At 48.5% G+C, this 14,741-nt stretch overlaps 1 protein-coding gene across 1 annotated transcript in view; it reads left to right on the forward strand.

The window, feature by feature from the left end:
- Positions 1 to 14,741, forward strand: part of Chst8 (carbohydrate sulfotransferase 8) — a 140,393-nt gene that overhangs the window by 102,545 nt on the left and 23,107 nt on the right. The window lies entirely within an intron of this gene.

Genomic DNA, 14,741 nt, shown 5'->3' on the forward strand with positions numbered 1-14,741 from the left:
AGGTTCCCTAAACAGCTGGGCCTCTTTTTCCCTTTTGTGTTGGAGCATCATGAGAAAAATGAAACTTTCCTCTTGGTAGCATCTCAAACAGATGAAGGTAATAAGGAAACAGAGATCCCTGAGCCACGCCCCCAGCCCCTCACTGGGAGATTCTAGACAGGGGCTCTACCACTGAGCCACGCCCCCAGCCCCTCACTGGGGGATTCTAAAGTATCCATCATCTTAGAGGCTGCCTAGCACTGGTGGGATATGACTGAAGTTGTCTTGTGGAGAGTTTGTTTCTGATTTACAGTATAAAAAGTTACCCTGGCTGCCATGCAAAGAAACAGGGATTTGGCAAGAACAACGTTGAGAGACTGCTTGGGAGAAATTTTCTGAAAATAGTTCCTCTCTCTGAAGGGAAATACAGCTAGGGAAAGAGCATGAGATTACCCCACAGATTCTCCTCCACTTACTGTGAAGCTGTGTCACACCAAAGTCACCCCGTCACCTGTCTTTTCAGGCCCAGGACAGAGCGTCTGGGTCTCAGTTCCCCCATCCTCATTAGGGCTTGCTGCTGAGTGTCACTCCTAGACCATGTCTGTCTGCTCTCCACTTGAGAGCCGAAGCTTGGCAAGCAGAGATGATGGGAAAGTAAGATTTACTCCAGCACTGGTACCCAAGGTGATTGCCCCAGAAACACCACAGGTAACTCAGAGCTGCTACTGGGAGAGCCAATGCTATCAGAATTCTCCCTCCCCCCATTATATGTACATTGGTGTTCTGCCTCCATGTATGTCTGTGTGAGGGTGTCAGATACCCTGGAACTGGAGTTACAGACAGGTATGAGCTGCCATATGGGTGCTGGGAATTAATCCTGGGTCCTTTGGAAAAGCAGCCAGGGCTCTTAACCACTGAGCCAGGTCTCCAGCTGCTGCTCCCCACACCCAGTCCTTTATTCTCTTAAAAGAGATTTATTTATTTGTATTTTACATGTATTGGTATTTTGACTATATGTCTGTGTGCCATGTGCATGATGTGGTCACAGAGACCGGAAGAGGGACTCAGATCCACTGGCACTGGGGTTAGTTGAGCCACCATGTGGGTTTCAAGAATTAAATCTTGGTCCTCTGGAAGCTTTTAACTACTGAACTATCTCTGGCTCTTCTTCAGGTTTTGTGTGTGTGTGTGTGTGTGTGTGTGTGTGCGTGTGCGTGCGTGTGCTTATTTCTCAATAGATATATCTAGTATGTCTCTTTTATTTTCAGCTTTCTGGTTTTTGGCTTGGTTGGTTGATTGGTTGGTTGGTTGGTTGGTTGGTTGATGGTTGGTTTGGTTTTGGTGGTTTTATTTGTTTGCAGGTTGGCATTGCTGTTGTTGTTGTTGTTGCTGCTGCTGCTGTTGAGCTGTCCTAGAACTTGATTTGTAGACCAAACTGGTCCCAGATTTTAAGATATTTGTGCCTCAATTCTACATATAAGAGAAAACATGTTTTTTGTCTGAGTCTAGTTTGTATTAACACAATAGCCTCCACGTACCTATTTTTTTAAAAGTACATGACACTGATCTTGGCAGCTGAATAAAATCCCATGGTGTGTATGAAGTAATCTTATGTCACAATTACGTTCAGCGTACTCTGTCTACCAAGCACGCTAGCTTAGGAGCACAACTAGCCATGAAGGGACACTTGCTTCTCCTGAATGACCATGTGGCCAAATCTGTAACTTGCTGCCACCACCCAGCACAGGTGAGTAAACAAAGCAGCAGGGGGGAAAATCCAAATTCAAACGTCATAGAGTACATATTGCTTTCTCTCCTTCATAAAGTTGAAAAGGGGGGAGAGGGGCAGTTAAGAGCATCCCATTGCCTCTGCAGAAGACCCAGCTCACAGCCTCCTGTCATTCCAGTTCCGGGGGCTTTGATGCCCTCTTCTGGCCTCTTTGAGTTCTGCACTCACATGCACTTATATACAGACACAGGCATATATTTAATTAAAGATAAAACATTCACACACACAGGAACATTTTGAAGTTGAAAAATCATACATTGAACCATTGTTAAATGGGAGATATCTGTAATAGAACTTATTTCAGATGGCACTGTGTCTCAAAGGAGAGAGTACGAAAACTGTGGTCAGCGTGAGGCCAAGCAGAGGCATGATCCTTTCTCCATTAGATTTCATTGTTCTGTGTTAGACTCTGGAGTATGGTGCCACTTACAGACAGGGTTCAAGTTCTCTTTGAGTCGCTCTGGAGCAGGTCAGGCTGGCTGGATTCTCTGGTTTGCCATGTTATTATTCGAATGAGAAACATCCCTACTAGTTTTTGGACTTGAACACTTGGTCACCAACACCTGACATGGTTTTGAGGCATGGCTGTTAGACATATGTCACAGGGGGCAGGACTCTGAGGCTACAGAGACCTCACTGGTCTAGCTTCCTGGGCCACCAAGCTGTGAGGCATCTCTGGTGCATGTTCCTGCTGCCACAACCTCCCCAAGTTCTTCCTTGCTACACTGAGCCGAAACTGTGAGCCCAGACAAACCTTTCCAACTTTAAGTTGTTTCAGTCAGGTAGTTTGTCACAGCAACCTGAGAAGTACTGATACATTCCTGCTGGTTGCCACAGACTCAGAGAGGGCAGCTATCACAGCCTCATCCTATTGTAACTGAGGCATAGGAGCAGGGGGCTCTCCTTGTTACGTGCCCTCTTTATACATGGCAGAGTTTTTCCTTCACCCAGCCAGGTCTTCCACTGCAGGCACTTGGCCTGTGAGTTAGCTTCCTAGCTGGGATCCACTGTAGTGGAACCTTTCTTTGAAATCCTGAAAGCCAGCCCCCTGAGGCTCACAGTCAGCCTTGCTTTAAGAACGAGGTCAATGGCATACGCTTTGGAGGCCCTATTGTCCAGTCTTTGTGTCAAGAATCACTGTTCCTCATCAGCTATTGGAAGCTCAAGCCTCATGCTGAGCTCCTGTTCTGGACCACCCCCAGCTGGTCTGGGCTGCCATCAAACAGTGACATTGGCCACCCAGAGTTAACATCAGACCCCACAAGTTAATGACAGAGTCCTCCATAAATATGGCCTTACTCCAGACACCAGCCACATGAGGGGTGTCCAGGCTACACACTGCTTATTCAGACTGGGGAGTTTGCCTTACTACTTCATGTTCAAAGATTTGTTAGAAAGATCTGAAGAATTCAGGAACGTGATTTCCTGACAACAGGAAAGTAGAAACAGAAAGTATTTACCTGGAACAGAGGCTGGTTGAATCCTGAAGATAAAGTTTTCCTGTCTTTGTTCCCTGGAGTCCAGACTCATGACCCCCCCAACACATCAGCCTGTTCAAGAAGGTCCCCGATTCTTGTTGTCCAGATTTTTTAAAATTACTATTTTGTTTATTTATTATTTAATTTTTATCATTATATTTTTTAATTAATGCGTTAATAATTTGCTTATTACTATGGGTGTTTTGCCTGCATGTATGTGTATCACATGTGTGCAGTGCTCACAGAGGCCAGGAGAGGGCGACAGACACCTTGGAACTGGAGTTAACAGTGAGTCCCCCACGTGGGTGCTGGGAATCAAACGCAGATCCTCTGGAAGAACAGACGATGCTCTTAACCTCTGAGCCCTTCCCCAGCTCCCATTTTTCAGGGCTTTAAATGAGGTATTATCTAATTATGAGTAGTCCAAATTTATTGGCCACACGATTGATCTTCATCCCCAGTGCCACTACCCTCAAGTAGTTGATATTTCTGGTAACTGGCCTCCATCTTGCCGCTAAGTGACCTCATTTACATAATGAGATATTCCATCAGGCAGGAAATTATAGGAGGTTTTGCAGCTGTGTGTCAGGAACCTGGGGGCAAAGTCCAGAGAAGTTCTTAATTATACCACAGCCCGTCGTGAAATGTGTTAGTCAGCTTCCCATGACTGTAGCAAAATATCAGAGATAATGGACTTGTAATGAGAAAAGACTCTGGTTGCTTATGGAACCGTCGCTTCTATGCCTGCGGTGAGGCAGAGTATCGGTGTGCGGTTGAACACCTGACTCACCTCATGGTTGCCAGGAAGCAAAAAAGAAAGAAGAGACTTGGGGTTCAACAAACCCTCTTGAAGGTACAGCCCCAGATGACCTAACTTTCTACCACTGAGTGCCACCTCTTAAATGTTCCTCAGCCTCCCAGTTGAACCACGTGCTGAAGGCTAAGCCTTTAACACCCGGCGTTCAGGGAGACTTCTAAACCAGTGCTCTGAGCCATACGTGGCTGTGAACTGCAGCCTCCGTGTACCTCCCCTGCATAGTTCCCACTTTTCTTCCTTCTATAAATCCGCTTGCAATTTATGCTCTCGGGCTTTCCTCCCTCCTCATCCTCCTCTTTTTCTAAAATCAACTTTTATTCAATATCTGACAATTCCCAGACATGTATATAATGTATTTTGATCGGATTCATTCCCCTCCCCCAGTGAAACTCTATTTTCTCAACCAGTCCCTTGACCCCCTGAATTCATGTTTTGTGTTTTTTCCCAGTGTCCCACTGAGTTTAATTAGGGCTTTTTGTAAAGAGAGTTATTTACTAGAGTATACATGGGCCACCAACCAGTAGATACACCTCTGAAAAAAGTGACTCTGCCTCGCCTAGTGACCGATAGCTGCCTGTAGCTTCTCTGGAGAGGTAGGGCCCTGGGGGACCCTTTCACACCCCTGATGCAATATTGAAGGGCCCAGTCTTGTGGCGGTGTCCACGATTGCTTTGCATTCATGGGTGTGACACTCATGTCACGCAGAGAAGACAGTTTCACAGTGCTCTTCCTCACCTGCTGGCTCTTACATTTCTGCCTCCCTTTCTTCAACATTCCTGAGCTCTCAGCTTACAATCGAGTGTCGCTGTGCCAGACCTAGGTACAAGATGCTCATAGCCTCATAGCTAAAAGAACATGTTACTAAGAGCCAAGACATCTTCCGAGTGTCCCACTTTATGTTTAGAAGCCTCGTCCAAGACCCTCGTATGGCACTGCAGCCTGCTAGGAGGGAGACCCTCGTGAGCCTCAGTTGCTAATCATATGGACTCTCTAAGGCCAGGCCCCTTTCTGTGTGAGAAGATGGGGTCTTGGGCCCACAGAAGCTTGGGCACAGTGCTGCACCTCTCGTGGAGTGGAGGCGAGGGGATGGGGGTGATGTTGAGAGGGAGCCAGGCTTGTGAGTCTCAGGAGAGTGTTCTCCCGTATGATTGACAGGAGGGTTTGTGTTGAGCGCTGAGCCAGAGTGTAGCAACAGCGAGCTGTCGCCAATGCCCTATGCCCTCCATGCATCTCTAGGAATTCCAGTCACCACTGAGTCCTGTGTCAGTTAATTTTCTCATCACTGTGACAAAGTGTATGAGAGAAACTACTTATGAGAGTTTGGGACTGGAGAGATGGCTCAGCGGTTAAGAGCACTGACTGCTCTTCCAGAGGACCTGAGTTCAATTCCCAGCAACCACATGGTGGCTCACAACCATCTGTAATGGGATCTGATGCCCTCTTCTGGTGTGTCTGAAGACACTGTCAGGGTACTCATATAAATAATAAAATAAATCTTTTTTTAAAAAAAAAAAAGATGAACGTTTACTATGGTTCGCGGTTCTGGGTGGATTTTATTCCACGGTATAAGGAGAATGTGCAAATAGGAACTCGTCATAGATCTCTCTTCACACAGTGGAACACCAGACACAGTCAACAGAGCCAGAACCAGGGAAGGTATGCTTTTCATATGTTCTGCTCCCAGTGAACCACTTCAGCCAGCTGCCCTCCTCTCCCCCCTAATGTGGATAACAACCTGAAGGGGCATTCTGGGGACCATGTCTCTTACCCATCTCAGTCAGTGAAACAACCTTTGCCTCCAGCATCAAGCCAAGCAGAGAGTGAGCGGGGGTATCTGAGGGTACGTCAGGCTGTGGCAAGCCCAGAGACTGGAACACACATCAGGCAGGGAAGTTCCCAGCCCAGGGGAGAAGAGGCTTCCTTTTAAAGGCATGTGCTTGCTGGCAAGCTGCAGTGCCAGGCCTGGCTTTGGATCAGAAAATCCCAGCCGTTGGCAGACTATTTCTGCCAACAGCCTGGCTGTGAAGGGGTGGAAGAGAGAGGGACAGGGCAGCTACAGGTCCCTCCCCTATCTGCCTATAGCCTTCCTCCCATGGAGGGCTGACCTCGCTCACAGTGGAGAATGATGGAAACATCCAGAAGACAAGGCTTTAAATACCTCACAGGCAGAGCAACTGAGCTGGAAGGGAGACAGAGCAAACTGGGCAAAGTGTCAAATGCCCCCCGGGCTGGAGAATGTGGATGGGTGCGGGAGGAAGCAGGGTGTAGGCCTCCAGCCAAGACATCCCACCTCTCTGCACATATGCGCGTGTGCGCACACACACACACACACACACACACATGACTTTATTTTCAGACCCGTCAAGAAAAACATAATCCCATAATCAGTGCCTATAATGGAATGGACTGTCTCCTCCACGCGTCTCTAATTAAGAATGCTTATTTTCTGCAATACCATTCATCCATGTAGCCGTGTCCTTGACTGCTCCCTGTGGAGAGAGGCCATAGGTGACCTCAGTCCAACAATTCCTGGTGATGAAGACAGACACCAGGAAGCAGGCTGGCAGCCCATCACCAGATCTCTACTGCAGGCACATCTGTGTGGCTCCCCTGCCGTGGACCCTAGGCCTAGAGACTATCCAGAAGCCCTCTGTCCTTGGAGAACACCTGAATGGAGACAATATCTGGAATCCTCTGAGGTTGGACTGAACCCAAAAGTCTACTATCAGGCTGAGCAATTTGTTTTCCTTGCCTGTGTCGGTTGTGTTTTCTGAACTTAGATGTATACCACTGAAGGGAAGAGGACCAGATAGGACTTCATGGTCTGTTGCAGGATATTTGATCACACTGTGAACCCCAAGATTGGGTTGTTTGCTGGAAGAGGCTGTTTCTAGCTGTGGTGTGGCTCAGCCTTAGCACACACCTTTAGTTCCTCTGGCTGGAATACAGATACACCTTTAGTACACACCTTTAATCCCAAACAATGAAGAAAAAGTTAGTTTGTAGAGGAAAGTGCCCATGTTTGAAAATGGCATCTAATTGAGGGGCAGACAAAGTGATGGATCAGAGAAAGATCTGACAGAATGAGTCAGAGATAGGATATGCTCAACTCACATGAGAACAGACAGGAAAGAGAGGCTACTTAAGAGCATTGCAGAGAGAGAGAGAGAGAGAGAGAGAGAGAGAGAGGAGTTCATTCAGTTCATCAGTCAGCTGGGAGTTAATGCAGTGTGTGAAGCACAGTGGAGTTGAGTTCACTCCTGAGTTTTGTGCAGGTCAGCAGAGGCAGTTGAAGCCAGAGAATAAGAAGGATCCAGAACATTAGAACAAGTTACCGAAGTTCCTATGAGGCCAAGCAGAGCAATTCAGGAGAAGCCAAGAGACACCAGATTGAATCAGTCAACTTAGAGAGGAATTTAAGCCAGAACAGCTGAGTTGAACTGGCCAGCCAGAGATCAGAAAGGACAGGAAAGGGTGAGCTTATTCAGCAGTAAGTCTCAGAAGCTGAAACCATGCTAGGCCTAGATTAGTTTGTACAGAGGCTAGAAGTTTCCAGAACCAGACTTGTGTTAGCAGACAGAGGCAGTAAGCCTCAGATATAACAATTACATTAGGCACATAAAGGTTAGTTCTACAATGGTCAGGTGTGGTTTGGGAAGTCAGCATTGGAGATCAGCCAGGAGTGGATTGTGCCAGACCTATTGTTCATTTTGTGGTTCCCATTGCACCCCAACTCCTGAACACCTCATTTCGGTTAATCAACCATGAATATTGATGGACAAGCCCAGTCTAACAAGGTGTGTTAGTTGCTTTTCTATTGCTGTGGAAAAGAAAACATGACCAAGACAACTTACAAAAGAAAACATTTAATTTGGGGGCTCACCATTCCAAAAGGTTAGAGTCCATGACCATCACATCAAGGAGCATGGCGACAGGCAGGTAGGCAAGGCACTGGAGCAGTAGCTGAGAGCTTACATCTGATCTACAAGCAGGAGACAGAGAAATACAGACACAGATAGACACGGCGGGGGGGCAGGAGCTTTTGAAATCTCAAACCCCACTCCCAGTGGCACACTCCCTCCAGCAAGGCCACACCTCCTGATCCTTCCCAAAAAGTTCTACCATCTGGAGACCAAGTATTCAAATATATGAGCCTATGGAGCCATCCTCTTTCAGACCACCACACCAGGGTCACCATGGCTACATATCAAGACCACACAGGATCTCCAACCCCAGGCCTTCCTATCAAAATGGAGGAATGATGGGTGGCACTTCTGGTGGCTGTGAGTGGTACTTCCAGTGGCTATTCAGAAAGGCTTTTGGATCTGGTAACAATCTATGTCTAGTTCCTTGATATTCTAGTTCTGCCCTCCTGTAGCATGAAGGCTTCACTTTCACTGAGAAAAGATCTCCCTAAGGCACTTAGTTGGGGATGCACAAATGCCAGGCCAAATGGAGTGATTGCCCACTTGAGGGTCACCTGCCCTTGGAACAGCTGGGAACGGCCAGTCCAGACACTTGTCTCATCCTTACAGAAAGTGTCCCGCACTAACAACTAGGCTGCTTTCCCTAATTCCCTACCCAAAAACTTTGGAAGTTGGAGGTTTGTAGTCACATAGAAGGTAGCCTATGAAATAATGTGAGGTCCATCAGTGCTGCTCCCCTCCCGTGTCGGCCCACTGAGGTATGCATTCACGCTCCGCCCCCCCCCCGGGGGGCCCACTGAGGTATGCATTCACGCTCTGCCCCCCCCAGTCAGCCCACTGAGATATGCATTCACGCTCTGCCCCCCCAAGTCGGCCCACCTGAGGTATCATTTCATGCTCCGCCCCCTCCCATGTTACCCCACTGAGGTATGCATTCACGCTCTGCCCCCCCCAGTCGGCCCACTGAGGTATGCATTCATGCTCCGCCCCTCCTCCCGTGTAGCCCCACTGAGGTATGCATTCACACTCCGCCCTCCCATGCTCTTAGCGCCATAAGTTAACTTTTCATCCTGTAACCAAAACCCAGGCAGAAGCAACGTAAAGGGGGACACTTTATTTCGACTCGGGGTTTGGGGGCTATGAGTCCGTCACAGTAAGGGAGGCAGTAGGGCTGATTTTAAAATGAAAGCCACAAGACAGATCTCCTGAAACTTCAGAATTAACTGTTCTTGGGGATGGCAAAGCTTGATGCTTGATGCAGTCTTCTCTCAAGTGTGGCCATCGTCCTGGCTGATGTCCTAGTCAGCTCTTCCTTTGGACTCTCGTTGGTCCCTCTTCCTCTTGTCCCTTGTCCCTTGCCCTCTGCATCTGACAGTCACCCGCCTGTCCTCTGACTGTTGCAGAACTTTTCAAGTCCTAATGAATTCGCTCCTGTCTTCCAGCAACAAGTGGTCGTAGGTAGTTTTCATTATCATAAAACCAAAAAAAAAAAAATGTAGCCAAGAAAATAGATATGTGTCTTCCACCCCAACACTTGGAATGTCTTGACATTTAAATCCAATTACCCTTTTCCCCATTCTTGATGAGGAAGTGACAGAACCCTGACGCTCGAGGCTAGATAAATATACCACGACTCTGACTGCTTCTGAAATCCTACGACTCGTGTGCAGATTCTGTGATGCCCCCTGCTCACTGTCAACCTGCGTGGGGGTGCAGGGTCATACGCTTGCCAGGTTAGAAGCCCCCCGGAAGTGTTTGCTGGGAGATTTTTAGGGCATTTGATCTCTGCCTTTATTAGGAAAATGAAAGAGGTGTAGAAATTTAAGGAGTCAGGAATCATCTGTCTGGGATTTTGGCAAAATGCCACAAAATGGTTATCCCAGGTAGGGCAGGATTAAATACGTTCTCAAATCGCTTCAAAGCTTCGGTCCTCTTAGAAGCAAAGAGTAATTGACTCTAAATGAAGCAGAATCCAGCAAGAAGCCCTTGTGCCATTATTCTGTTATAGATATTAGCTCTCTTTTGACATCTGCAGAGTCGGGTGGAGTTCTTTAACAATTGCACAGGCTGTTTCCTGGCTAGAGGTGGGAGGTGAGGAAATCGCCTGATTCCTTAAGACTCTGGGGTCCCATTTTCCTAGCCTTCCAGAAGGCCTTCCTAGTCCAGGCTGTGACCATGAAATCAGGCTGCGTGCTCAACCCCAGCCTCTGTCTCCTTCAGAAACTCATTGACCATGAGAAGCTGTGGGGTTGCCTTCACAGTTTGCTTCTTTTCCATCTGCAGAGAGAGAGAGAGGCAGAGTAAGCAAGAAAAATGTAAGTTCACGGAGATTTAGAGGCACAGTTTAGCTTTTAGTTCCAACCCCCCTGCCTCTCCCTGCTCTCAGCTGTGGCTGTCTCTGGCTGGGTGGTGACTCTCCCTGCTCTGACAAGACGCATATTAGTGAGTAGAGGACAGTTTGCCTTGACCCTACAGCCCCACGTGGACTACACTCACCCCCCCCCAGAAGTCACTGAAACAAGAATCCCCTCCTACCCTCCCTCTCACCATGGCTGAGTATCTGCTTGTCGTCCTTCTCAAGAGGATCTGATGGGGGGGAGGGGCAAATACCCAGTGTTTGCAGTTCATTCACCATCATCACCATCTCCACCATGAAGGATTAGGCAGCGATTCTTTTGTTTACTTTGTGGGTCTAGTCACAGCAGGAAGCCTGGGTGGTGGGAGTGGCTAGTTACATAATAACTATGTATCTCCTTTTGTGTGGGATGGAATTCAGAACATGATTAGAACATCCCAGAACACTCCTTCTAGCTGATCCCCGCTCCCTGACTTTTAAAGATCACCTCGGTTCTAACATTTCCTGATGCTAGCGCATACACTAAGTTATTTCTAAGTCAGTTTGCTGTGAGTGGCTGTAATTTATCCTGGGATCAGATGCGATCATGAGCTTGAGCAGGTACCTTTCTTTCCCTTTCTTTCCCTTAAGAGAGCTGAGTATGCTGGGCAGTGGTGGCGCACGCCTTCGATCCCAGGACTTGGAAGGCAGAGGCAGCCAGATCTCTGGGTTCAAGGCCAGCCTGGTCTACAGAGCGAGTTCCAGGACAGCCAGGGCTACACAGAGAACCCTGTCTGAAAAACAGAGAGAGAGAAAGAGAGGGAGGGAGGGAGAGAGAAAGAAAGTGGGGGGCTAGTTCATGCAAAACTGTGGATGTGAGATTCTTTAGCAGAAATCCCCAGTCCCTAAAGGTGAGGTGATCTCTTTAGACCCTAACTAGTGGGCTCCTGGTGTTTTGATTTTTTTTTAAATATGAAGCATCCATCCCAAACTCATGTGTTAATGTTTGGTTCCCAACTGGTGTCACCATTTTGAAAGGTTCTAGACACCTTAGGAAGTAGGGCCTTGGTGGAAGAAGTCAGGTTCTGAGCATGGGTCTAGTCTCCTCTTTGTTCTGTACTTGCTGAGAGAAGAACCAGCTACTGCACGTGCTCTCTCCCTCCCTCCCCGTGATGCTCTGCTTCACCACCAGCTGGGAAGTGGGGAGCCAAGTCACCATGGGCTAGCCCTCCAAAACCACCAGCTGAAATAAATCCTTCCTCCTTTTAAGTTCTCTGTGGCGGGCACTTCATCACAGTCATACAAAAATGATTAATATACTGGGACTACAGCCCAGCAAGGAGTCCCAAACCAGAGGTCAGCAAATTTTAACATGAAGTCTCCCCCCCAAACACACACACACTTGCTGCTTCTCCCTCTTTCTTTCTTCCCCCTCCCTCCCTTCCTGTCCTTTTCCTTCCCTCCCTCTCACCCTCCCTCCGTTCCTCTCTCCCTCAGTTTCTGTTTCTCCCCCCCTTCACACACACACACACACACACACACACACACACACAGAGTCACCTCTTGAGAAAGTCCAGGGCCCCTGGAGTCTATCCCATGCTCATCCATCTGCCTTCCTCACTGAAGACTGAAGATCTCTACCGGCAAATTATTTTTACATCAGCCCCCAGAATTGGCACCGCACAGCGTGCTATGCGTACATATCTTGGCTTCTGAACAAATAGGACCACAAGGAACAGCCCACGCTGTTGAAGCAGTTGTAGACCCAATCGGTTATTGATGCTGAGAGGTAGGACAGACTTCACGTCTGCTGTGCCAGAGATAAGGACCCGTGGTTAGTTAGACCGTGAAGGGGAGGTGGGCGTGAGGAACGGTATGTGGGTAGCTGTCCGTGGTCCTGAAACAGCTTCCTTCTAGTTGATGAGCTGTGACCGTGGGATCTGTGGTGCTGCCTAAGCCTGGGCTGCATTGCTCTGATGTAATTTGCTCTTCTGATCTCAGACCTTTGCCAGAATGTTCCATTCTTCTGTCAATCATGACACTATCTACACCAACTCCGCTCGTGACCCCAGCTCTTGAGTTAGGCTTTGTGCACATTCTTCCCGTGACATGTTGCGCTTTCTGCAATAGCAGACGATGCAGCTGAGAGTCTGGAGATGGTTCCAGACTGGAGATGTGGCTCGGTGGGTAGAATGCTTGTCCGTGACGTACAGAGCTCTGGCTTCGATCCCCGGCACCACATAAATTGCTTGGTATGCACCTGAAATCCGATGCTCGGAAGGTAGAGGCAGGAGGATTAAGAGTTCGAGGGCTATCCTCAGCTACACAGTAAATTTGAAACCGGCTTGGTCTATATCAAAAGGAGAGAGCTTACTAAAATAATAATGGTAGCAACTGAGCAGGTGTGGTAGCCCACACCTGCAGTCCACTACCTGGGAAGATAAGAAAGGGAGGATTTGAGAGTTCAAGACAAATCTGACCTACCTGGCTGGACCCCACCTCAAAACACCAAAATTAGAATGTGACTCTAGAGCAAAATAGAAATGTTTTCTGTCTATTCACACTAAGTAAATACAGAAGAGCAAAGGGTCACTTTCTAAGCTTTCAGGATTGTTGTATCCACAGGTCAAGGGCATGGAGGCACTGCCAGTTACAGTGGGCATCTATTGAGATTGTACCTCCAGGGACAGAGGAGAAATGATCACCAGATGACAGTGTAAGGCCATCATGAGCTACATGGGGACCACTTAATCACCCACCTTCATATGCCCTCAAACTACCAACGGCTCCCAGGGGCCAAAGAACCAGGAAAAAAAATCTCAATTTGGACCAAAAATCTAGAGATGGTTGAGTGTTCCCTTTTCTCCAGTGTATAGGTATCCCAAATGTGCCAGCAGGTCCCTGGGGAGGGATTGAAGAAGTATCACTGTGCATTTCCTGTGGTGTCATGAAGTGCTTCTTATAAGGGGACCTGCTCTCATTCTTGATGGTCATGCTCTGGGTCTGGGACATGGTTTGTGCCTTTGTATTGGGAAGTCTGCCCTCTGCCTCCTGGCAGCCCTCCTTGGTTTCTTTTTGGTGTGTTTATTGGTCGATACTCTCCTGTAAGTCTCCTGTCTCTCTTAATCCTTAGAGATGCCATGTTCTACTATCCATCTGTAGGTGAGCCCCGGGATGAGACTGGGATGGGTGTGCGCTTTGGTTACCATAGACAAGCATCACCTTCTGGCTTCGACTGCTCCAGGATCCTGTCCTTCCTACCAACCAGGGAATCTAATGGCTCTAATGGGATCTTTCACATTCAGCCTTGAACCTCTCTTAGATGCTAGCCCTTCACTAAAAGGGGCATACTGCCAGGTCTCCCACAAACACACTCAGCAGTGGAATCTCCAGACTTTCACAGTCTGAGCGTGTCCCCCTGTGAACGGGTTGTCTCTGACAGCCCTTTGCTCTTCACCTGCCATGGGCAGAAGTGGATGGATCAGTACTGTGGCTCGCTCTCCCCATGCCTTTTACAGCCACCCTAGTAGCATCTTTCCTGGGATCCATTCCACAAGCTTAAAGCCCGTCCCCCAGGAGAGTGCTCCTCTGGAAATCATTCTTCCGTAGCCAAAGTCATGGCCTGTTCTCTCACCAAGCAGCCTCAGTGGTAAGTCCTAGGCTCCTGGTTCCTGACCTGGCTGTTTTCTCGATCTTTTGCCTTTCTCAGGGCATTGTTCCTTACTTCCCTAAGCAACAGAACAATTCCCCAGCAAGGGTCTAGTTGCTGGCTCTGCTGCAGGGATGTGTGGGCAGATCCTAAGGAGGACGTATGTTCTTGCCCAGCAGAGACCTGTGAGTATTAGCCTATACTGCAGGAGGCTGGGGTGCTTCTGAGGCTCAGAGGACTCTGGGATGTCTACAAACATGTCCATGTATCAATCCTCATGTTCCAGGTCATTTTTCCACATCTTATTCCTTATTAGTCAGGTGTCTAACCTAGCTTAGAATAAGATCTGGGAAGCATGCTAGGTCGTTTCTTCCTCTCCCTCTCCTCCCTCTCCTCCCTCTCCTCCCTCTCCTCCCTCTCCTCCCTCTCCTCCCCCCTCCCCCTCCCTCTCCCTGTCTCCTTGTTTCTACCTCTCCCTTCTCCCTACTCTGGCCCCATCTTTCCCTGTCTCTCTGACTCTGTCTTTATCTCTCCCTCCCTCTCAGTCTCTTAAGTATTAGGGCTCAAGTGCTCTTCTGCTCTTTTATTACCATCCCTCCCTGGGGGATTCTAGGCAGGAGCTCTACCACCGAGCCACACCCCAGCCCCTCCCTGGGGGATTCTAGGCAGGGGCTCTACCACTGAGCCACGCCCCCAGCCCCTCCCTGGGGGATTCTAGGCAGGGGCTCTACCACTGAGCCACGCCCCCAGCCCCTCACTGGGGGATTC

The sequence above is a fragment of the Grammomys surdaster genome, unplaced genomic scaffold (genome assembly GCF_004785775.1).
Source record: "Grammomys surdaster isolate TR1022 unplaced genomic scaffold, NIH_TR_1.0 125984, whole genome shotgun sequence".
NCBI classification, from domain to species: domain Eukaryota; kingdom Metazoa; phylum Chordata; class Mammalia; order Rodentia; family Muridae; genus Grammomys; species Grammomys surdaster.